Genomic DNA, 25876 nt, shown 5'->3' with positions numbered 1-25876 from the left:
TGCATGAAAAGAGAATCTTCATCTTTACTACAAGAGATTTAGTGACACCTGATCACCAAAGAATCTAGTTGATCAGAATTTAAGATTGCCAGCTGGATCTAGATCAGGGATGGACAACTCCGGTCCTTGAGGGCCATAATCCAGTCGGGTTTTCAGGATTTCCCCAATGAATATGCATGAGATCTATTTGCATGCACTGCTTTCAATGCATATTCATTGGGGAAATCCTGAAAACCCGACTGGATTATGGCCCTCGAGGACTGGAGTTGCCCACCCCTGATCTAGATTCACCCAACAGGGCTGATCCAGTCCTGCTTTTGTTCCATTGCATGCAAGGACCATGCAATGGTGAAATCAGAAATAAAAGTCCCTGCATACAAAGGGGTAAAACCAGAACTTGATCAACCCTGTTGCACAAATCTGGTCCATTAGCAACTGTATCTGAACAAGAACATCTGGACTCTACCCTCTATCTTTTATGTGAAGTCAATGATTACATTACCCTTATTATTAAAGCCTCAGTTCCCTCTTGACCAAATATATGCTGCCGTCGTAATGTAAACAGTTAATGAAGGCTCCTGAATTATAGTACTAACAAAAGTAGTTTAATTAATAATCTGCACTTCTTGGGAAACCAATTTCATTCTGCATGTCAATGGGCCTTAATTTGGTTGGGGCATTATTTAATTGCTTGCTGCTTAGAAGAGACGACTATTCCCACACAAGACAATAAGAGTATGAAAAATACAACTTTTACTTTGTACATGTTGGCAGTCATCCTGGCAATTTAAATTAGTTAATGCCATGGGGAAAAACATCAGGTAAGAGAGTATAGGATGGGAAAATCTCCTCTGGAAGTTTTTTTTTTAAAAAAAGATTAAATACTGGCTTTGCATATTGAGACCACAAAAAACGGCACTACTCTGGCTGGAATAATAGGTGAACTTTTCTTGTTGGGTGTGATCAAATGAAAAGGAAAACTAAAGTCTCTGTACAAGTTACTATCTCCCTCCTACTACCCTGCATAAAGGTAACCATCTTGACTGAGTATTTAACTTACAACGAGTTAAAACTATACATAATAAAATAAGCAGGAACAATTCTAGAACAGTCAGCAAACAGTATGTTCAGTGTACACATTGCTCTGTAAACAGGTAACACAATGAAAAGATTCTCTTGTGGTGTTGTAATGAAAAGAACATTATTTGCATCAACTGCAGATTAATAATTATTAATAGATACTTAGTCCAACTTCTTTTCATACAGTGCACACAAAGACCTTAAATGAGTTTTCTCCGTCTGTTCTAGGTTCCTTTAATTAAGCTTGTGATCCCAGTGAAGGTTGTAGTGGGTAATTGTATAACTGGGTGCTTAGACTGTGTGTCCTTGAGTGAGAGCTAATGCCAAAGGAAAGAGAGAAGGCTGTTGCTTCCTTTATTAAAGAAGAGTGGTTTTAGTATTTCTGAGTGTGCACGTGACCGACGTGTCAATGCTAAGTAAGATGATTGAGAAGTGTTCCCTGTATCGTCTAATTGGTTATCTGGAGGAGAGCCACATTTTGGATCCTTTCACTGAGGTCACAACATAAAGGCATTGCCGTTATCTTTAGTGGATTCACTGAGGATGGGAATAGGCAGATATGAGAAAAGGTGTATGGTTTGGTTTGATACAGTAAGGGGGGAATTAATCAAGGGGTGCTAACCAATTTAGTGTGCGCTGAGTTAGCACATGCTAATGATTAATATGAGCTAATGATTAGCACATGCTAAATTCTAAGATCCCATTGGACTATAATGGGCATCCTAGCGTTTAGCGTGCAATAACACAGTTAACACCCCTTGATAAATTCCCCCCTATATCATGCAATTATGATAGCAAAAATGCAGAGTATAGGTTGCTCTAGGAAGGATGGTGGTTGATTGTTTTAGATCCTTTTATGTGTTATTGTATTGTCACCATGTGGCCAAGCCAAGTGGTATACCCATCACATATCATCCCCAGGTCCTTCTGGTCTTTCACTAACCCTGCTAAAACACAATACATACAGGGTTAAAACAGTTCCAATTCCAATTCCTTTATTCACCCTTGACCAGGTCTTTCCCTGAGTCCCTCCCCCTCCCCCCCCCCCCAACTCCATAGATCTTCCAGATCCTCTCCCGACCTATTGGCCCTCCAGGACTTCCCTGGCAGTTCCCAGTGTCATCACTGGTCTCCACTTGTCACCACTGGCCCTGCCATTCCCTTCACTGGTTGCTCGCCAGACTTTTTGGCCAATGTTCTATCAGGTCTTTCAGACTTCTTGCTCTAGGTTCCTCTGGCAGCTTCCAGTGCCATCAGCGGTCTCTCTGCTGGTCACCACAAGTCCTTCCAGTCCCTCTGCTGGTTGCTCGCCAGACCTCTTAGCCAACGTTCTTCCAGATCTGTCAGGCTGCTTACTCTGAGCTCCTCTGGAAGCTTCCAGCGCCATCACCGGTCTCTCCACTGGTAGCCACTGGTCTATCTGCTGGTTGCTTGCCAGACCCCCCTGAGCCTTGGACCTTGACTCTCCTAGCTGCTTCTTGTGATGCCACCACCAGTCACTATGCTCCCAGGCCTCTTGAGTCTCCTACTACCTGGAACTTCATCATTCCCACTGCTAGTCATTAAACCTGAGCCCTGCCTAAGCTCCAGGCTCTATCAGGTTCTCCAGCTACTCCTTCATCCAGGCCTCCAGTCTCTCAGATGTCTTTTCCTGGATGCAAGCACTGAGGACTCTCTCAGTCCCTCAGTTGTCTTCTCCTAAAGGAATTCTCTGATCTTCCAGCCAGTCTCTCCCTTTAGGTTCTTTCAGAGAACTTCTTGTCCCTCAGCTGCTTTCTGTGAGGACTCTCCTGGTCTCCCTGACTACCATCAGGCCCTGTGCCAGTTGTCAACCTTATGACACACTCCCTTGTCACCCCCAAGGTCTACCAAGTGCTTACAGGCTTATTAAGAGTTAGAAACCAGCATTTCTCCCCTCAAGGGTCACCTGGCTTCTGGAAGAGCTTCTCTTTTTCTCAATTCTCAGCCTGGGAACTGTCTTTTTCAGCACCACCACTTACTCAAGGTGAGTGGATAGATCCCAGCAGTACTTGCAGCTCTTATGCAAAATAGTCCCTTCTTTTAGCTGCAAAGACTTCCTCTGGTGAAATGTCTCTCTGTGGTTAATACCAAAATCTGCAATAGGGTCGATACCCCTGGTGGTGTGGATAATACGAGAAGCAATCTAACAAACATAGTTACTTGACTTTACAGAAGAGGTTTAAAACATTTTGTTTTGTTAGATTTGGGAGGTTATTTAATGTGAGGAGCATTTTGTTCATATGTTTTAGTTGATCTTTAAGTTTAGATATCTTAATTTTGGCTTTCACATGATTGCTTTTACGTTACTATGAAAATGTTGCACTCTGCTGTGATTGTGAAATGCTTAAATCGTGCAGAATTTAAATTGTCATTAAAATAAATAAAATAGTCTACTTTAAAAGCTCCACTAAGGCAGTGCAAATGCTTAATCTAAATGTGTGTGAATACAGCAAAGATACTTATCTATAGCAGGTGTTCTCCGAGGAAGCAGGCATATATTCTCACAGAACCTGGTACAGACACTACCAAGTGCACTATCACTTTAAATCTTTAGGCAGCGCCCATACTGAGCATATGCCTGTACCTTTCTGCCCAATGTCAGCTCATGGGACCATCAGTTCAGTAACAAAGCTAAGAAGCCAACTAGGGGAGGTGGGTGGATTGTGAGAATATATGCCTGCTGTCCTCGGAGAACACCTGCTACAGGTAAGTAATGTTGCTTTCTTGAAAGACAAGCAGGCATAATATTCTCTAATATGGGACTCCCAAGCTGCCAGGATCATGTCTCTGAAAAGGCTTTACATGGAATATACAGGAGCCTGGTGAAACTCTACAGGGCTGGATAGAATGTTAGCTTTAAGAAGAGAATAGATTCTACAGAACTGCTTGCCCAAACTATCTTCTGGAGTTGTGTTCTAAACAGTAGTGAGAAGTAAATGTATGGACTGAGGACCAAGTAGCTACTTTGCAGATTTCTTCAATAGATGTAGAGTGAATGTGAGCTACCGAGGCAGCCATATCCCCATACGTTGTGGGCTGTTACACAGTCTTGTAGCATCAGCCCAGCCTCAGTATACACAAAGGAGCTACAGTCTGCTAAACAAGTGGAGATGGTTCTCTTGGAAACAGCAACTCCTAGCCAATTAGGATCAAAGGTGACAAAAAGCTGTGAGGACCCTCTATGCAGTTTAGAGTGGTCCAGGTAATATGCCAGAGTACGCTTTAGGGAGGAATTTTGGATGTGTTTGAAGAACTACCCTGTCATGTTAAAATCTTGTATGGGGAGGATCCAATGCAAGGGCTTGAAGTTCACTCACATGGCGTGCAGACGAGGGCTATAAGGAAAATGACCTACTAAGTGAGTAGTTTGAGAGTATGATGTAAGTGGCTCAAAAGGAAATTTCATAAGAGCAGAGAGAACCGTGTTAAGATTCCAAGCCACAAGAGGAGGCTTGGTAGGTGTTTTCGTGTGGAATAGGCTTTTCATTAAACAGACTACTATGGGATGTATAGAAAGCAGTTTGTTGTCCAGGAACCCTGTTTCCCCCAAAATAAGACCTATCCTGAAAATAAGCCCTAGCATAATTTTTAAAGATGCTCCTAATATAAGCCCTACTCCAAAATTAAGCCCTAGTTAAAATTGACCCCTGAAGCCTCCCCCCCCCCATTCCGAATATCCCTGACTCCATCCCTGACACTAGTGCTGCCTGATTTGCTGAAAAAATTGGACTCATCAATTCAGCAACCCCCACCCCTGCTGCTTTAGGAGGCCTCGGAGCAGAGGTATGTCAGTCTCACGGTAGGAGGGTGGGGTTCTGCTACACAGAGGGATGGGTGAGAGGGGAAGAAAGATGCTGCACATGGGGGGGAGATAGGAAAGAGGAAGAATTGAGGTGGAGGAGAGGAAGGGAGATATGATTGTTGTACATGAAAAAATAAGACACCCCCCAAAAATAAGCCCTAATGTGTTTTTTGGACCCCAAATTAATATTTTCAGGGAAACATGGAATGAAATGTACTGATAGCAATGAGATGCACTCTAAATTGGTTTTTAGACCAGAATTAAAGAGGTAGAGAAGGTAGTCGAGGATGAATAGAAGTGGACATGAATTAGGCTCTTATTTCCCACTTACTGACATATCACATTGGACTCAAAGCAGGTTACAAAAAATATATATATTAACGTACTATTACGAATTTACTATTTTTCATTAGTTAAAGGATCATATTTTGAAATACTTATGAAAGAAGTATTTTTTAAAAATTTAAAAAAATAGTAGATTCCAAAATAAAAGAACTAACAACTGCTTAAATCATACATGTTTGGTGGAAGGTTAACTTAGAGTTAAAGAAGAATGAAAATGCAAAGAATGTCTAACTGCTGGGTAGGTTAAAAGATGTACAAGAGACAGAGAACATAATCCATTTAGAATTTTGATCAACAAGAAGGCATTTTTAAATTCAATTCTGGCATTTATAGGCAGCCAGTGCAATTGAATTAGCAATGGAACAACCCTATTGAACTTTTGTAGTCTACAGATCAATCTCACTGTGGTATTTTGTAGCAATTGTAACCTTGAAGAGAGTTTAGAAGACATTCTCAAATACAGAGAATAATAATAGTTGAAATGAGACAATATTATTTCTGGAGAAGAAGCTCTCTCCTTGATAGAGCAGCATCTTATTGGATACAGGGCACATAGGACAGTTTTCACTCCCCAAAATGCACAAGTTAGTTTAGACCTTGGTTCTGAACCAATAAAAGTCCATTTAATGTTATGAAATATGGTCAAAATCAGTATAAGGTTTCAGAAAATAAAATAGGAAAGTCATAATTTGGTTATGCTTTGCCTCCACCTCTAGGCCCCTCTACTCAACTCCTGAGACATCTATATGCAAAAGAAATATCCGTCTCCTGTAAAACTCCAGTCAAATATCTTTATGCTGCTGGAGACCTAAGGCAAAAAAAATATTTTATAAGGATGTGCAAACTTTCTAGAATCCATGGCGGGGCATAATCGAAAGGAACGTCTAAGTCTGTTTTCGTCCAAGTCGCAAGTCGTCCAAAGTAAAAAACATCCAAATTTTTTTTTTTGTTTAGAAAATCGTCTAAGTATACATCCTGACGATTTGATCGTCCAAGTCGCTAAATCGTCCATCTTTATACTACATTTTCATCCAACTTTTGGTCCAAGTCAAAAACACCTAGAACAAGCCCTGTTGGATGTGGGAGGAGTCTGCAAAGTAATGGACTGAACACCCAGACATGGCACTTAAATAGTGGGGTACCTTACAGGGCACTGCTGTGAACTTCACAAAAAGGGTGCCATGTCATCATCTCACTACAGCTCCCTTATAGGTCATGGTGAGCCCCACAAACCACCTCCAGAATCCCCTAGATCCACTTATCTACCACCCCAATAGCCCTTTTGGCTGCAGGAGCCACTTATATATCAGTAAAAAAAAGGGTTTGAGGGTATATAGGGGAGTGCACATGTTTCAATATCAATGCAATGATTACAGGGGCTTATGGGCATGGGTCCTCCTCTCCATGGGTCCCTAACCCACCCCCAAGACGGCTTAAGACGCTTCTGTGCTGCGCAACTAGGCTTTCCTATGCCAGGCTGCCAAGTGATGATGTTCTGTAGGCACAATTTTCAAGTTGTGATTAATATTTTTTATGGGGGTGGGGCTGTATAACTTTCGGTTATACATGTAGTATGACTAAGTCTAAGCCGGCCCACGTCCTGCCCAACTCCCGCCCTCGACACTCCTCCTGACACGCCCCATTTAGCTATGGTCGTTCAGCGGCACTATGAAGGCCTAGATCGTTTAGAAATACGTCCAAAGCCCATTTTTATTATCGGCACTTGGATGTATTTTGACAATGTTCATCCAAGTGCTGACAGGCTGGTTTTTGGACGTTTTTCTCTTTCCATTATGAGTCCCATAGCTTCCCAAACTGTGAATCATTAAGATTCAAATTTGATTTGATCGCTTATTAACCCCCTCTTTTACACAGGTACGCTTAGCTTTTTAGCTCACGCTAAATATTAGCACACGCTAAACACGCACTAAACACTAACACATGCAAATTATCCTATGGACACATTAGCGGTTAGCACATGTGTTGATTTAGCGCTTGCTAAATCTGTGCTAAAATGCTTAGCACGCCTTTGTAAATGAGCGCCTAAGTGTTTCTAAGCGAAATACAAAACAAATTTTTTTAAACATAAAAAAGTCATACAACTTAAAAATTATTCACAATAAAAATATTTTAGACAATATGAGTACGTATACTAAGGACAGCGAGGGTAGAACTACAATTTGTTCTATTTGTTCAAATTTGAAAAGAGAGAGGTAACATATATGGTAAGCACAATAAGGATGGGGAAGGAAAAATGTAAAGAGAGAAACAGAAATAACTTTTTTTCGGAGAATTTATAGATTGAAGGTGTCTTTAAACAGAAAACTTTTCAGGGAACTTTTAAAACATGTTAAGTTTTCCTCCTCTCTTAAGTATGTTGGCAAAGCGTTCCAGAGTCTGGACGTGTTCACAGAGAAGATATCTAGCCTTCGGGTTCCTATTATTTTCAGTGATGGGACCATCAAAAATTTTTGATCCATAAATCAGAGAGTACGTGAGGTAAAATATGGAATAAGTAATTTATCTATGAATTGCAGTTCTTTTAAGAATTGGGTTTTTTTTTTAAATCTTTATTCATTTTTAAACTTATAATAAGTGTGATAACATATCCATACAAATAACCATAGATATATCACTTAATAATCAACAATGATACATATAATATTCTCTTATCTCCCCCCCACCCTTATCTATCATATAATCAATACTTATACAACATGTAACAATAAGAATTGTGTTTTAAACGTTAGAAGTAAAATTTTAAACACGATCCTATGATTGGAAGCCAGTGAGATTTTTCTAATAATGGAGTTATGTGGTCGTATCTCTTAGCGTTATAAATAAGCTTCATGGCCGAATCACAAAATATTGGCTTTTTGTGACCTGGGGGTCAAGCACTTTTTGCAATTGCAGAAATAGGGTTCGTGGCTGCAGAAAGATTGGCGAGTGTTGCTACAATCACTATATGCCCCACTGAACCATTCCCAGACATTGAAATGGTAGACAATTTGTATAACGGCAGGAGCTAGTAATGTGCATGTGCAAATTAAAAGGATTAAAACAAAAATGGGAAAACAACCGACAGGTAAATAAGTTTCTGAATTAACTCTGCTGGCATTCCAGAACATTTCACATCAGAGCACAATTTTCTTCATTGGTCTGCTCAGGTGGCTTTTGGCCTCTCTAAAGACTAAATGCAATATGTCTGTGTAAGAGAAAGGAAAAGTCTACATGAGATCTATCTACAGAAAATGACTCAGATTCAAAGCTTTGCCTTTTGGTGGTAACACCGATACAGGCAGTTTTGTAGCCCTGCCATAGCTTTATTAAAGTATTACAGTGCTTTTAAACTAAAGAACTTGCTCTTTCTTTGTCTATACATTTTTTTTAAAATCCAATCTAACATTTTCTGGTTTGCATTTTGGTCAGATTTCATTAGCCTATGGCAGGGGTGTCAAAGTCCCTCCTCGAGGGCCGGAATCCAGTCGGGTTTTCAGGATTTCCCCAATGAATATGCCTGAGATCTATTTGCATGCACTGCTTTCAATACATATTCATTGGGGAAATCCTGAAAACCCGACTGGATTGTGGCCCTTGAGGACCGACTTTGACTCCTGTGGCCTATGGCAATGATTTCCTCTCCTGATCCTAATCCTCCTCCTCCCTCCCCCCTCCTTGCAGTCCACAAAAATAGCAAGTGCAAAGTACACCAGCAGATAGTTAGTTTAAACTAGCTAATTTTTACAAAAACTAAGAGTAGGTATCCTTGAAAATTAGCAGCAAAAATGCACAATACAACTGCCCCCACAGTTTGAAACTATCAAGTTTCAAGTTTTATTAAAATTTGATTTGATCGCATATCAAGTGTTACTAAGTGAATTACAAGAATAAAAAATGTAAGAACATAAAAAGTCATACAACTTATAAATTGTTAACAATAAAATAATGTTGCTACTCTTTGGGTTTTTGCCAGGTACTAGTGACCTGGATTGGCCACCGTGAGGACGGGCTATCGGGCCAGAAGGACCACTGATCTGACCCAGTAAGGCTATTGTTATGTTCTTATTTTCACATATACTAACTAGTACATAAGGATAGCGGGAGTAGAACGACAATCTGTTTTAGAAAAGAGAGGAAGGTGGAGGGAAAGTATGAAAAAAACCAGAATTATCTTTTAGGTTGAACTGTTTGAAAATTACCCTCATTCCAGAAATAATTTAAAAGCAGGGTTTTTAAGTCAGAAGTAAAAAAAAAAAAAAAAATCACCTATTTTAAGATTATGGGCCAGGTTCTGTTTGCCATCTAAAAATTGGCACGCAAAAAAAATCCGGTGTTAGGCATGCAACTCCGGTGCAAATCCAGTGTTACATGCAACTAAAGTTTAGGCGCAGCCATTTATGTCACCTAAATTGTGCGCAGATTGGGTGTGTTCTGTAACAGTGCACCTTAGGAATGCCCATGGCTCACCCATGCCCCTCCCCTTTCGAGAGCAATGCGTCAAACTTATGCGCACCACTTTATAGCATATGCTTAGAAAGTTGTGCACATAAATTCTAATTGGTGCAGATCATTGCTTGTTAATTGGCAATTATTAGCACAGATTGGCTGGTTAACTAATTAACCCCCCTTTACAAAACCATAGCGCCGTTTTTAGCACCAGCCACGGCGGTAACAGCTCCGACGCTCATAGAATCCCTATGAGTGTTGGAGCTGTTACAGCCGCAGCTGGTGCTATAAACGCAACGGTTTTGTAACAGGGGGATTAAATTGTGTATGCGAATCTGGAATACACACAGATTTACATGCACAACTTTAGTTGTGGTATATAGAAACTGGGGGGGTATGTGTTTTTATAACATAGGCTCCCAGAAAGAACCCTGGCATGACACAACTGCCCACACCCAAATTTATACCTGCTCTGAAGAAGGTGCAAGTATGTACAGTATATGCATTTTCTACATACACCTGCATATTTTATGAAATACAGTAAAACCTTGGTTTGCCAGCATAATTCGTTCCAGAAGCATGCTTGTAATCCAAAGCAGTCATATATTAAAGCGAATTTCTCCATAGGAAATAATAGAAACTCAGACGATTCATTCCACAACCCAAAAACTTTAATACAAAATATTATACGTACTTGTATTGCAAGACTTTGTTCGTTTAAAACAGTCACTACATTCTTGCAGCGTCAGAGAGAGAAGAACCATCGGCTCAGTTGTTATGATGTGACGTGTGTATACTGTATGTACTCGTATTGCAAGACTTTGCTCATTTAGAAGTCGCTACACTCTTGCAGCGTCAGAGAGCGAAGAACTATCAGCTGTTGTGATGATTTAACGCATGTATACTGTATGTACTCGTATTGCAAGATTTTGCTCATTTAGAAGTCGCTACACTCTTGCAGTGTCAGAGAGAGAAGAACCATCAGCTCAGTTGTGATATGTGTATACTATATGTACTTGTATTGCGAGACTTTGCTTGTATATCAAGTCCAAATTTAATCAAATGTTTTGCTTGTCTTGCAAAACACTTGCAAAGCAAGTTACTTTCAATCTAAGGTTTTACTGTATGTGTGTGCATTACAAGCTTCTTTTGATTGAAATCTTTTTATTGAGGTATACAGTAGAATCCTGATTATCTGGTACTCACCCAACCAGCAAAACAAAAAAAAAAAATGCTGGCAAAAAAAAAAAAAATTGTCCTCCCTCAATCTTCCAAAGTAGCAGCAGCAGCAGTCCTGACTGGACAACGCCACCTCTGTCCTCCAAAGCAGCACTGGCAGGAGTGCTGCTGGCTCACCAAACTCCCCTCCCTTACCCAAATCAGCAACAGCAGCCGATTATCCGAGGCAGTGCTGTAAACAAGATGCTCGCAGCCAGACCCGGAAGGGCCTTTCCTTTCATATTATTGAAACATAAAGTGTCAAGAAAAGTGTGAAATAACTTGTAAGTTTCATGGCTCCATATCATTCTCTTCATGGCTGGGCTGAGAACTTTTCAATGACCCCCTCATGTATTAGGGGTCAGGTAGTCAACAGGGAACTTATGAGCCCAAACAGAAGCAAATAAGATATGGCATCTTTGCTGAATTTTGTTACATAACATTAAATTAACTGCATAAATGACATTTTAAAGACAATAATATGTCTATGGATGTAGCTCAGACTATTTGTATGTTCAAATAAATATTACTTAATTTTTACATATTTCAACTGGTTTTTTATGTAGGTAAGACTCACTTTCAGAGTTTCTGAAGATAGATTTAGGTTCAGCATGCAACGCTGCATATTTTGGTCACTAGTAATTTGTAAAGTTTGAAAAAATAAAAATATACACCTAAAATTGACACATCCTATTATTGTAGGATATTAAACTGTTCATTTATTTTTCTGGTGCACAAAGTCTACCTTATTAACTCTAATATTGGCATGTTACAACCAGAGACAAACATGTTCCTTTGTTCCAGACATTATCAAACTTTATCAGCCCTTTACAATAGACATACTTTATACTCACTGCATAACTGTGAATTTTCATACCTACAACTTTCAAAAAAGTGAGCATTTTACAGGGTCTTTAGTAAATAATGATTTGCTTCCCCTCCCCCTTTTTGATTCAGGTACACAATTCATACACTAGAAGAAAAATAGGAGCCAGGAACACTGGAAAGGATTTATTTTCGCAAGTACCCATAGTTAGTGGAGTAGCATTGAAGTACAATAGCTACGAGACTCACAATCTAAAATAGCAATTCTACAGTATATGCTGACATCAATAGCACACCTAGGGGTTGATATTTAAAGCAATTTAACTAGTCAATATCTGTCTTATCATTCCCTCTGTAATTCTCCCACCTAGGGTTACCATATAGCTCCAGAAAAAAAGAGGATGGATTAAGACATCTCAGTTTTACTTTTATTACTTTCAATGAAAGTGAAACTTGGATGTCTCAATCTATCCTTTTTTGTGGAGCTGCGTGGTAACTCTACCCCCACCCGAGCACTATGTATAAATCAGTGGTCTCAAACTCAAACCCTTTGCAGGGCCACATTTTGGATTTGTAGGTACTTGGAAGGCCTCAGAAATAAATAGTTAATGTCTTATTAAAGAAATGACAATTTTGCATGAGGTAAAACTCTTTCTAGTTTATAAATCTTTCCTTTTGGCTAAGTCTTAATAATAATATTGTAATTTATAGCTAAAGAGACATATGATCAAGAAACTGTTATATTTTATTTTTGCGATTATGATAAACATACCGAGGGCCTCAAAATAGTAATTGGCGGGCCGCATGTGGACCCTGGGTCACGAGTTTGAGACCACTAGTATAGATGTACCTTCTTGTCCACTAGATTGTAAGCTCTTTTGAGCAGGGACTGTGTCTTCTATGTTTTGATGTACAGCGCTGAAAAATGTCTAGTAGCACTATACAGTAGAAATTATAAGTAGTAGCAGTAGCCAGAAACACCCTGGCTGGTTTAATCATCTATTTGAGACTAACCCCTAGTATTCAGCAGCACTTAACTATCTAGTTAACCGAAATGAAAACTGGCTATTTTGGAGGCATTCTAGGGGTAGAGGCAGCACTTAGCCAGTTAAGTGCCGATATTCAGTATGTAACCGGACAGGTTAACCACATAAATAGAATCACATAAAAGCCAGTCTTATCTTTATGTAGTAAAAGATAGCTAGTTAAGTGTACTGGCTGCCTATTAGTGAACGTGTCAAATTTTAAGGGCTCCTTTTACGAAGGCACGTTAGTGGTTGAACACGCATAATAGCGCACACTAAACCGCCGGCCGTGCTAGCCACTATCGCCTCCTCTTGAGCAGGGGGTAGTTTTTCAGCTAGCGCTGGGGTTAGGGTGTAATTAAAAGTCGCGCACACTAAAGCCGCTAACGCGGCTTCATAAAAGGAGCCCTAAGTCTTGTGTTTGATCATCAACCTTTTGAAGAATGAAGGGCCGTTGATACTTCGATCTCTGTTACGGTATTATCAGCCGTCACAGGTATTACGATCCATGGGCAAGTTGTGGTCCGGATGCGCCATCTTCAAGTGTGGTGAGACTCTCTGGGTAACGGAGGGCTATGTTGATGATACAAGGAATGAGTTAGCCATAGAGATGAGAAGTTTATCAGGGATACTACAGTTTAGGAAGATGTTAAAAACTAGGCTTTTCAAACAAGTGTTCCTGTCGTAGTCTGCGGTTTCGATTTTATGCTTGGAATGCCTTTTGACTGAGTTTACTCTAATGCCTGTAGTTGTTTTGAATATAATAGTTATTTTTAATGTCCATTGTCTGTTTTTTATTATTGTATGTGTTATTTTATTATGTATGTTGTATTGTTACCTGCCTAGAATTGCAGGATATGTGGGCTATAAATTTTTTAAATAAAATAAATATCTCGCTTAGGTATCCTTTATTAAGGTGTGCGCACTAAATGTCCTATGGGCATCTTAGCATTTAGCATGCCTTAATAAAAGGACCCCTTAACCAGCTATGTGTTAACCAGCTCCAGAAACCTGAAAATTCAATATCAGAGGCCAGACATTAAATTTTTGGGTTTAACGCCAGTAGTGGTCAGCATAATAGCGATTGCCACCAGCTAAATATTGGGCCCCCAGTTTATAGATTAATGGTACTTATGTGCAGTGTAGTAAAGGGGGGGTTAGACAACCCCAGGTGCCATCTTCACAGGAGGCACTAGCACCTCTCCTCTTCTCCGCCCTCCCCCCAATGTTCTTCTTTAACCTTTTCCTATCGTGTGTCCCGGATGACAGGACATTCCAAAAAATGTCGTTGCTGTCGTATGTCCCATGGCATGGGACATACAGTACACCTTCTACCTATCATTTGTCCCATCTATTGGGCCATTGTGTTTACAATAGCCGTAAATGATAACGGTGAATAATACAAAACTTTGCTAAAATAATTACGATGGGAGCCAGCGTAACGTAAAATTTATTACGATAGGAAAAGGTTAAATGTTCGTCAATGCAAGCAACATCTTACACTTACTGCTCACGCCAGCCTCAGCTCCCTTCTGTTATCACTTCATGGTCACAGGACCAGAATGTGAAATCAGAAGGGAGCCAAGACCAGCATGAACAGCACATGGAAGATGCTGCTTGCACCGATGAACATTTCAAAGGTACGCGGGGACGCTCAAGAGTGGGAGGCACACAGCGTAGTGATGCCAGGTGCCACCACCCCGGGCACCAACTCTCTCGCTACACCACTGATTATGTGTGTGATTGGCAGTTCCGTGAGTGCTAGGTGCTGTGTTATAAATAGTGCGTCTAATTGCTTAGCATGCAGCTGTCATGGGGTGTACAGGTGGGTGGAAAATTAGTGTGTCATGGGCAGGTTGCCCAGCAATGTGCATAACTTCTAGGATACAATCAGATGCATGCATTGTATGGCACACTCAGGCATGCCCACTTCCACCAGCCCGGCGGCTCTCCCGCTGACGTCGCTTCTGGACGCCGGGTCACAAGGAACACATCGTCGACCGCCACGAGCAACAACTTCAACTAGAGGTATGGGGGAAGGGAAAGGGGCGGGCGATGCAGACAAGGTGGGGGAGGGGCACCTCCGCCCCGGGCGCCTCTCACCCTCGCTACGCCACTGCTCATAAGTGCACTGTTTAGTTGCACATAAAAATAGGCATCAATTCATAGAACATAGATGGAGGGTTAAATGGCTTACCAAGATCACAAGGAACCACAGTAGAAACCTAGGTCTTTGTCTACTGCCCTAACCTTTATTCTAATCCTTCATGAAGGCAGACAAATAATGCTTTAGGACTAAGGAATTTTAAAAATTAGAAGAAAAAGAAAGAAATAGATATTTTATCCATCAGGTGTACTTTATCAAGCTCTGAAAGTTCTTAAAGTATCCAACGTCAGACACAAACTGATGATGATTGCATTTTGGGATTAACCTGGCTCCCTTGCAACTCTCCGGGCACAGGGATTATCAGTTCTCATTTTCAGTTAATGTTACCACTTCATAGCAGTTAAATATGACTGACATGGCAGCTGTCCTCCAATGAGCTTACATGGAAGTGTTAAGGGAAGACACAAGTGAGGAATAGAGAAAGTCTGGCATTGTCAATATCACCTTCTATCATCATCCCAGAGCTGGAAACTGAAACCAAGAAACAAGCAAAGCAAGGGGAAAAAAATGTTTGGGAGCAAGTCAGTAGCATGACTACTGGAGGGAAAAAAAATAAAAGTTTGATGAGAAGGACAAGAAAGTTACCGAAAAAAGAAAAATCAATGTGACCACTTAGGACTATAAAAAAAAAGTAAAGAAAGATTAAGTCAAAAGTAACCGTTGCACTCAAGACCAATGTAAAAATTCCCAGCTCTACAAATCAGGTCACAGATCGTTACTGAGTTTATGGATCTTAACACCTAGAAGGAGGATTTTATTTCTTAGACTGGTTTTATCTCTCACAGTAAGGGGAAAAATTACAAAAAGAAGACATCCTGCTGTTTTGTTTTGGTTTTTCTACCATTAAACCACAAATCGGGAGACTCTATAGCGCAGGAAACTGAAAATCCTTCACTGATAGAATAATAAGCCCCAGAGGGGACGGACAGATGCAGAACTCCCTGATCAGAAAGCAGTAAGTCAGTAACTAGTCTGTAAACAGGATGAAAGATTAACAGCAATAACAGCGACGTCACATCTAACTCTCAAAAAGGCATCATAAGCAGTATTGTACAAGCATGGATCAAAACATTGAAAATTACCCATACAGGCAACTCAGGTCACTTATTGACTCATTGCGTCCAGATGATATACTTAATACTTTCAACTGTACAAAAGACGTTACCTACAGTGACACTGACCTTCTCCAGTTTTACTTTGAACAGAGTATTTTGCTTATACTATAATAATGCTCAGGATAGCTAATAGTACTATTAGAATTTAGGCATAATAAATTCCTTCCCAAAAAACCTTATAATCTAAGAAAGTACTTGAGGTTAGATAAAGGGCTCCATTTACTAAGCTGCGTTAGGGCTTTAACAAGCGGAATAGTGCACGCTGAATTGCCACATGCGCTAGAACTTAACACCAGCATTGAGCTGGCGTTAGTTCCAGAAGTGTAGCGCGCAGTGTAGTGTGCGGTAATTTCCTGTGTGCGTTAAAAACACTAGCGCACCTTAGTGAAAGGAGCCCAAAGTGATTTACCAAAGGTTCATCAGTAGGGAAAATTTAAATTTGAACCTTGGCTTTGGTAGATTTTGGCATTTGCATTTTCTCAATTCGGTCCTGGAGTACCCCCTTGCCAGACAGATTTTCAAGATATCCACAATGAATATGCATAAACTTGATTTTCCTGACCTGCCTCCATTATATGCATATTTATTTCACGCATATTCATTGTGGATATTCTGAAAACCTGACTGGCAAGGAGGTACTCCAAGACCAAGATGAGAAACACTGCACTAGGCCACTTTAACAGAACCAAGATTGTAGTTGGCAAGTTCTATCTACAAGCAGCCATCTTGTTAATTCTGGCTATGGTTCTGCCCACTGGCTTCACTGCTACTTCCAAAGGCAGCATAGATCTAAAATTATGACCTCATGCTGTCTTGTTAAAATGTTTATTTTATTTTTATTTTTCCTCTAACTCTACTTTTCACTTCTCTATTACCCTCCAGGTACTTTAGTTAGATTGTGAGCCTTCGGGACAGTAAGGGAATTTTTCAAGTACCTTTCTTATTTCTAATCTTAATGTATATTTTCTGTAAACCGCTTAGAACCTAACGGATGTAGCGGTATATATATAAGAAAAAATAAATAAATTACATTACATTACATTACTCATTTATTCTGTCTTTTACAAAGCTGTGGTAGAGGAATATACCTTGCCAGCCCATGGTAGAAACTTCTACCGTGGCTTTGTAAAAGAAACCTTTCGAAAATCAGAACTTTCAGAGCCCTCTAGAAGAAAAGAGTCTCAGTTGTTATTCTGTGGGGGTCACCCAGTGCTCATATTTAGAGGATAGTTTAATAATCAGCCACAAAAGTGACCAAGTGGTAATTTTGTAAAAGAGAAAGTACACTTACTTTTCCTTATAAAATCATCACATACCTTCAAGCAGTGGCAAAAGCATAATGCATATATTTGTGTCTGCCCTGAAGCAAATATAAATATACATGTCTATGATTGCTGGTAATATATGAATAATTTTACAGCTTGTAAAGTAGACATGAAAAACTGAAATTGCACCCACTTCTGTCCCTGGGAACATTTTAAATATTTATAAAAGTATACATAGGATCGTTCTTTTTTATATAATTTAGGCCCCCTTTTATCAGGAGGGAGATTTCAGGCCATCCTTGGATTTCTGACAACCTCATCCTTATGCATTAAGGAACCTGCAGCCCTGATTTCAATGGGTAGAATCAGGGACTACAAATCCCATACTGCTTTGGGAGTGTAAATTTAAGACCAAGACTGGCCAAAAAGTCTCCCTCCTGGAAATGGGTAACTTGGCAGCTCAGTACATGTAAAAAATAATTGGCATGAAACTGGCAGCTTACATGTGGAAGTGACCATTTTGCAACCTCCATGTATAAATTGTGTCACTTCCTTGTGTAGTTTTCTAAATTTACAAACTTAAATGAATACATGTAGCCAATTGAGTAGTGAGGCCACAATTTTCATTTTTCTTCACTTTGGAGATGAAAATATAGAATGGGGAACTAATTTTCACTTAATCTTTCATATAAAGCCCTGGCCAGAACGAGTGTGCCTCTGAGCTGATGTAAATACAGAATTTTTTTCCCCCATAAATGTTTAGTTACACTGCACTTGTTTTACTGCAAACTGCTGTGAATTTTGCTCTTAGTCCTGGCCGCTCCTTATACTGTATAGTTGAAGTGTTATTAGGATATATGGACTCCTGAGGAAGGCTTATATAACCGAACATGGGTCCTATTATTATAGAAACATAGAAACATAGAAAGATGACGGCAGAAAAGGGCTACAGCCCATCAAGTCTGCCCACTCTTCTGACCCACCCCATCAAGTCTGAGTGCTAATGACCCAGATCCTTAGCTCGACCCCCATAGGGATCCCACGTGGATGTCCCATTTATTCTTAAAGTCTAGCACGCTGGTGGCCTTGACCACCTGCACCGGAAGTTTGTTCCAGTGATCTACAACCCTTTCTGTGAAGAAATACTTCCTGGTGTCACCATTAAATTTCCCTCCTCTGAGTTTGAGCGGGTGCCCCCTTGTGACCGAGGGTCCCCTGGGGAAGAATATATCGCTTTCCGCCTCGACACGACCTGTGATGTACTTAAATGTCTCAATCATGTCTCCCCTTTCTCTACGCTCCTCAAGAGTGTATAGCTGTAGTTTGCCCAGTCTTTCTTCGTATGAGAGACTCTTGAGTCCGGAGACCATTCTAGTGGCCATTCGCTGGACAGATTCAGCTCGAAGCACATCTTTTTGGTAGTGTGGTCTCCAAAATTGCACACAGTATTCCAGGTGAGGTCTCACCATGGCTCTGTAAAGCGGCATTATGACTTCAGGTTTGCGGCTGATGAAGCCTCTATTGATACATCCCAACATCTGCCTTGCCTTGGATGAGGCCTGCTCCACCTGTTTGGCAGCCTTCATATCTGCACTGACGATTACTCCCAAGTCCCGTTCTTCTGAAGTCCTAGCTAGTGTTTCCCCATTTAAGGTGTAAGTTTTGCATGGATTTCCGCAGCCGAGATGCATGACCTTACATTTCTTAGCGTTGAAGCCCAGCTGCCATGTCGAGGACCAGTTTTCCAACGTGATCAAATCCTGCGTCATATTATCCTTGAGATTGCTTTCACTTACTATATTACACAGTTTGGCGTCGTCGGCGAACAATGTTACTTTACCCTGAAGCCCTTGGGTCAAGTCCCTTATGAATATGTTGAAAAGGGATGGTCCCAGGACCGAGCCCTGCGGCACTCCGCTAGTCACTTCCGATGTCTCAGAGAGGGTGCCGTTGACCACCACCCTCTGAAGTCTTCCACTCAGCCAATCGTTGACCCATGCAGTTAGTTTCTCACCTAACCCCATCGACTTCATCTTGTGCAATAGTCTGCGGTGTGGGACACTGTCAAAAGCTTTACTGAAATCCAAGTACACTATGTCCAGAGACTCTCCCGAGTCTAACTTTCCCGTCACCCAATCAAAGAAGCTGATTAGATTGGATTGGCATGACCTACCCCTAGTGAATCCATGTTGACAGGGATCCCTTAGGTTCCCCTCGTCCAAAATCGTGTCTAGTTTACCTTTAAGTAAAGTTTCCATGAGTTTACATACTACTGATGTGAGACTTACTGGTCTGTAATTTGCAGCCTCTGCTCTGCAACCTTTTTTGTGCAGAGGAATGACGTTGGCTGTTTTCCAGTCCAGGGGGACTCTCCCCGTACTTAGGGAGAGATTGAAGAGTACTGCTAACGGTTTTGCCAAAACATCGCTTAGCTCTCTGAGCACTCTTGGGTGCAAATTGTCCGGTCCCATGGCTTTGTTCACCTTAAGTCTTGACAGTTCACTGTAGACATCAGCAGGTGTGAACTCAAAATTCTGAAATGGATCTTCCATGCTTTGCTTCATTTCCAGCCTTGGCCCGTGCCCTGGTGCCTCGCAGGTAAAGACCGAGCAGAAGTAATCATTCAGCAGTTTGGCTTTATCGGAATCTGTTTCCACATAATTCCCGTCTGGCGTTCTAAGGCGTACTATCCCATTTGTGTTCTTCTTCCTGTCACTAATGTACCTGAAGAAGGATTTGTCCCCTTTCTTAATGTTCTTCGCTAGAGTTTCTTCCATTCGAAGTTTGGCCTCCCTGACTGCTGTTTTGATCTACAATAAGAGTGTAGTTGTCTACTTTTGACTGGATTTGCTTGAACTTTACAATAAACTTTTTTTGTAATATTTTCCTGTATACATCTTGATGCTGTGTTGTTTTTGTTCCACTTTTTCTAGCTTGCTTTCTTGGTTTTGTGGAACCGTTGCTTTCCCTTTTTTTAATGCAAGAATCAGTTCCAAAACCAAAACTGGGAAAAAGGTTTCCTCCTGGATCTTGGTAGCCTTAGTATACTTTATATTATCAGTGTCAAACATTCACGGGATGATGAAAATCTGAGCTTCAGCTATACTTGCTATACCTGTGCTTTTTCTGTTTCAGCAACACATATTCATGAGATTCTGATGAATATATACTATTCAGGTGTCCATATTGTAGTAATGCTTTCTATATCCTGTACCGTAGTGCTTTCATCTTTTCATCCTTTATTTATAGGTATAGTATATCTGCTTTCTCGGGGAGCAAAGAGCAAGAAAGTCATATTAACAAGGAAAGAAGGCCCCGTCACGAAATTGCACAATAAAATTATAAGGCCCACCAACTCAAAATAGAGGGATCCCTGGACACCCTCCCCAGGAAGACCTAGTGGGCCTGATGCCCTCCCTTCTTTCCAGCACAAAATGAAGCAGGCCAACCAGTGTAGATGTATATGGTTAAATTAAATCAAGCAACTAACGTGAAATTTGGTTAATACATATATTATTAGAGGTCTTGGACATGTCGTGTGTAAGAAATTATCCCACCCCCACCCCTTTTTTTTTTACTAAGCCACTATACAGGTTTCTATCATGGTCCAGAGAGCTAAATGTTTCGCCGCTCATAAAATTTCTATGAGCACTGGAGAATTTATCATTCCGGGTCACAGTAGAAACTTTTACTAAGCCACGATAGAAGAGGGCCTATATTCTTTAATTGTGAGATACTCTGTTTGTTTGTAAATACTTTCAAAGTATTTCTTCTTATGCATGTTCCGTTAATACATATGATTCTGAATTTGTTATATTTTAAAGAACACTATGTTCCATATTATGGCAGCTTTGAAAGATTTGCATTGGTTGCCTATTAGGGCTTGCATCGCATTCTATGTTTAACTTTTAAACTTTTGAAGGATGGTGCTCCAGAGCTGCACTTTTATGTTCCGGCACGGAGTTTACACTCTAGAGATCAGCTCTGTCTTGATGTGCCCTCCCTGTCTGTGGTTAAACTTTTGAGTCACCAGAAAGTGATGTTTTCGGTTCAGGGCCCTATTTGTTGGAACAGGTTTTCTATGGATTTTAAGCTTTGGTTTAACAGTTTAGAAAACAGCTGAAAACGTCTCTGTTCTTGCGTGCTTTTGCAATCAGTAACAGCGAGTAATGAATCAGCAGTCAAGTCCCAGTCAAGTAACAGCAATTTAGTATTTCTGTTTGTGTTGTTTATTTTCGGTACTATTGTTATATGTTTAGTGGTTGTATTGCTATATGTTTATTGTACAGTAAAACCTTAGATTGCAAGTAACTTGGTTTGCAAGTGTTTTGCAAGACAAGCAAAACATTTTATTAAATTTTAACTTGATATACAAGCAATGTCTTGCAATACGAGTACATACAGTATACATGAGTCACATCATCACAACTGAGCCGATGGTTCTTCTCTCTCTGACGCTCCGGGAGTGTAGTGACTGTTCTAAATGAGCGAGGTCTTGCAATACAAGTTTTTGGGTTGTGGAACGAATCGTCTGAGTTTCCATTATTTCTTATGTGGAAATTCGCTTTGATATACGAGTGCTTTGGATTACAAGCATGCTTCTGGAACAAATTATGCTCGCAAACCAAGGTTTTACTGTATTATGTTCCTTTGCTGTCTTATTGATAGATGTGTTGTATGTGATGGTTGTAATTTGTTATTTCTCATTTGGATGTCTTGCACTCCACATAGAATTGCAGGATATTCGGAATATAAATTTTTTTTTAAAAATAAATATACAGTATATTGGTAACTGATAAATATTGCATGTTATTAGTTTAGTTGTCTTTTATATGGTTGTTAATGATTTTTAATATGATTTGTATTTTTGTAATTGGTTTTAATGTTTAGAGAATGACACAGGAAATGGGTATCTGTGAATAACCACAGGGTGGGGATGGGGACAGAGACCAAGGGGGTAGGGCAAGGATGGGACAGAGCCTGTGAGGACAAGGATGTCCCCATGTGTCATTCTGAGGGTGTGGGTTCAAGCCCCACGCTACTCCTTGTGGCACTGGGCAAGTTGCTTAATCCTCAATTGCGTCAGGTACATTAGATAGATTGTGAGCCCACTGGTACAGATAGGAACAAAATGCTTGAGTACCTGAATGTAAAACCGTTTAGAAAACCTTGATAGATGGTATTGAAATAATAATAATAAATAATGAATAATAAGATGGAATTAGATGGAGCAGCATCTATAAAATGCTAGTATCGGTATATAAAAACTTAACACATCATAGACAACTGGCAACTGAATTCAATGATTTAAAAAAACTGCAGAAGCTGCTTTTGGATTTAAATGAATTACAGTTAAATGACATTATTTATGTCTTGTCTGTCTTTGTTGTGGCAAGAAGAGTCATGTCTGCTGATCAGACTTATAATACCTGCAACAACCTTACATCACGTGCCCAGTTTTTCAACTGCAATAGATTCATTCATCGCTGCTAGCATCAAGAAGCATTTCCAACATTTAATAGATACTTATTTTCCTATTCATCCACTACAGTGTGTTGGTTCTCTTCTAAATCCATGTCCACAATGCTGACTATAGGGGGGGAGATAGATAAGGAAAAGGAAGATGCTTGTCATGGGAGGGGGTAGTAGAGAAGAAAGATGATGGTCATGGGGGAGATGGAGATGGCAAGGAGAAATGTTGGATCACATAGGAGGGGAGGAAATTGTGAGGGGAAGCGAAGATGTTGGTCATGAGGAGGCTGTAATTAGAAGGAAAAGGAAGATGTTAGCCATGGGGAGAAAGCCAGATGCTGGCTATGTGGAGGGAAGTAGAGAGGTGAAGGGGATTTGATTGCTTAGGAGGAAGTAGAAATAGAAATGATAAGTAGCAATAGTAAGTAGAAAGGGGAGGTGAGATGCTGGCCCCTGGGAGACAAAGAGTGAAAGAGGACATACTGACCAAGGGAGAAGATAGAAAGGGGGATGGATAGATGTCAGCCATGGGGGTAGGGGAAGAGATAGGGAAAAGGTAAATGCTAGTCATGTGGACAATATAGAGAAGGGGTGGGAAAATGCTGGTAACAAGAGGGAGGAGAAAAAGAAGAAGGTGAGAAGCTGGTCTTGGGGGTGAAATAGAGAGGGGAAGGGTGAAATGATAACCATGATGGAGGAGAGTAGGAAGAGGAAAGGGAGAGAAAGATGCTAGCCATACAGGGGGGAATTAGAGATGGGAAAGAGAGATGCTGGCAACCTGTGGGCCTAGGGAGGGAAAGGGGAGATTATAAACTATGAGAGGGCAGGGTTGGTACAGTCTTGAGCTGCCCCTAGGAGGGCACATGACTGAAGGTTCACCTAGGGCAGGAGTAGGGAACTCTGATCCTCGAGAGCCGTATTCCAGTCGGGTTTTCAGGATTTCCACAATGAATATGCATGAGATCCAGTGCATGCACTGCTTTCAATGCATATTCATTGGGGAAATCCTGAAAACCTGACTGGAATACGGCTCTCGAGGACCGGAGTTCCCTACCCCTGACCTAGGGCATTGGTCTTGACTAATTTTTAAGTTGAAGTCACTTTAGATCCAAGTGAGCTGAAGGAGATCCACCAAGTATCTTCCCATGTGAGACCATGATACTGCTGACCAGTGTTTAATATCTACCTCACCAACCTACCTTCAAATATTTTACTGAGGATATGCTCAAGGAGTGAGCATTTCCAAATGCATTCTTTTCATCCACTGAAAAAAATGCCTTGGCCTTTAAGCATACAATGTTTTCTCCCATCCACTTTCCCCTTTCAGTTATGAGCTTGATTAGAGACAAAGAGTAGCAGAAGAAAAGCCAGAATGGTGAGGGCTGCTCCAGAGGTCTCCAAGGGTTGCCATTGGCTCCCAGGCCTTGCATTGAAAACACTGACCTAGGGCATTACATACTTTTGGGCCAGATCTGATCTCCTAGAAGTACACAAAAGTGGGGATGTACCTCTGTTTTGTTTTTTAATGGTTTGTTTGTTTGTTTTTAAACACATCAGCTGTTTTTTTTAGTGCTTTTTAACAAACCAGAGAAAGCACTTATGCATGGTAGTCTAGACCAGTGATCTTCATTGCAAGGCCCATGAGCCAATGGTGGTGGCCCTCTGAGACCTCTATGGTGGTACGCAGAGCCTATGAAGAATATCATCCCCCTGTTGGGATCCGGAACTTTTTGTTTTTAGTACTGCAGTCCTGTACTCTTCAGGCCACGGGTAGCATGAAAGAAGTAAACACTGCCTTCGGTAACCCCAGAAGCTTTCTCTCTGCTATAGCTTCCTGTACCCATGGTAGGAAGCTAATCTAATCTAATCTGAGTCACTCTATACCTGACCAGATTCAAAACGACATACAAATCATTAGGAATACAAAAAGTCTGAAGATTTAAGGTAAGTGGACATTAATTAGAGATGTAAGAATTATAAGGATGAGAAGAAGAAAGAGAGAAATTAGGATGACATTTGTGGTATAAATACGCTGTTATTGAGTTTTCTATCTATTGTCAATGGAGTATATAGTCCCAAAGAGGAAAGCTTTAAGCTTCTTCTGAAATCTAAGGTAGTGTTGTTCTGTTTTGATAGATACTGGGAGATTGTTCCAATTCTTGAACCTAGTCAGATATAGAGCTGATGTAGGTGATGAGTGTGCTAAATATGCACCTGTATTTGATTCCTTTTGGTGATGGATCAGAAGGAGTTTCTTGATGTTTCTGACTGAGACAGACCAGGAATTAATGAAAAGGTTTATGAGTGGTTCCGCGGAGCTCGCATAAAGAATGTGGTATATTATAAATGATATTTTGAAGTCGATACATGCAGAGATAGGCAGCCAGTGCAGGCAAATTGCAATAAGGTGATATGGAATCAAATTTTCTTAGTTTGAAGATGTTGTATTGCCGTGTTTTGAATTTGTTGTACTTTGTGCATGAGAGCAGAATTTATGCTGGCATAGAGGTAATTACAGTAGTCCAATTGAGACAGTATCAACATTTGTGTCAAAATCGTGAAGTGGTGTTTGTAGAAAAAAAGGTCTTATCGGTCTGAGTTCTCATACTGTAGAAGGATTTTTTTTCACAAGCTGGAGATTTGATGTTCACAGGAGAGGGTAGAATCCAAAATGACACCAAGAACTTAGTTTTGTCAATGGCTAGTTTAATTCCTCAGGGTAAGGTGACAGTTGTGGGGACTGTTTGCAGAGAATTGTGAAACCATAGTACTTTGGTCTTTGTTGTGTTTAATTTGAGTTTATTAAGTGTGGCCCATGTGTGTATCTTCTCTATGTTGTTGGCTATTTTCATGGTGGTGTCACTGAAGTTGCTTTCAGTAGGAATGAGTAGGAGAATGTCATCAGCTTTGAAAGTAGGCACTCATCATTGGTGAAGGAGATGTTGCCTAGGGAGCTCATGAATAGATTGTAGAGTAATGGGGATAGAGGGCATACCACAGAAAGCTTGCCAGTTTCTTGAGAAAACTTCATTTTTCCGGATTAGGTAGGTTCTGTTTTGCAGGAATTCTTTGAACCAATTAAGTGCTGTATCCGT

This window comes from Geotrypetes seraphini, chromosome 4 (genome assembly GCF_902459505.1).
Source record: "Geotrypetes seraphini chromosome 4, aGeoSer1.1, whole genome shotgun sequence".
Lineage (NCBI taxonomy): Eukaryota > Metazoa > Chordata > Amphibia > Gymnophiona > Dermophiidae > Geotrypetes > Geotrypetes seraphini.
The sequence above is the reverse complement of the archived record's forward strand: the minus strand, read 5'-3'. Positions refer to the sequence as shown.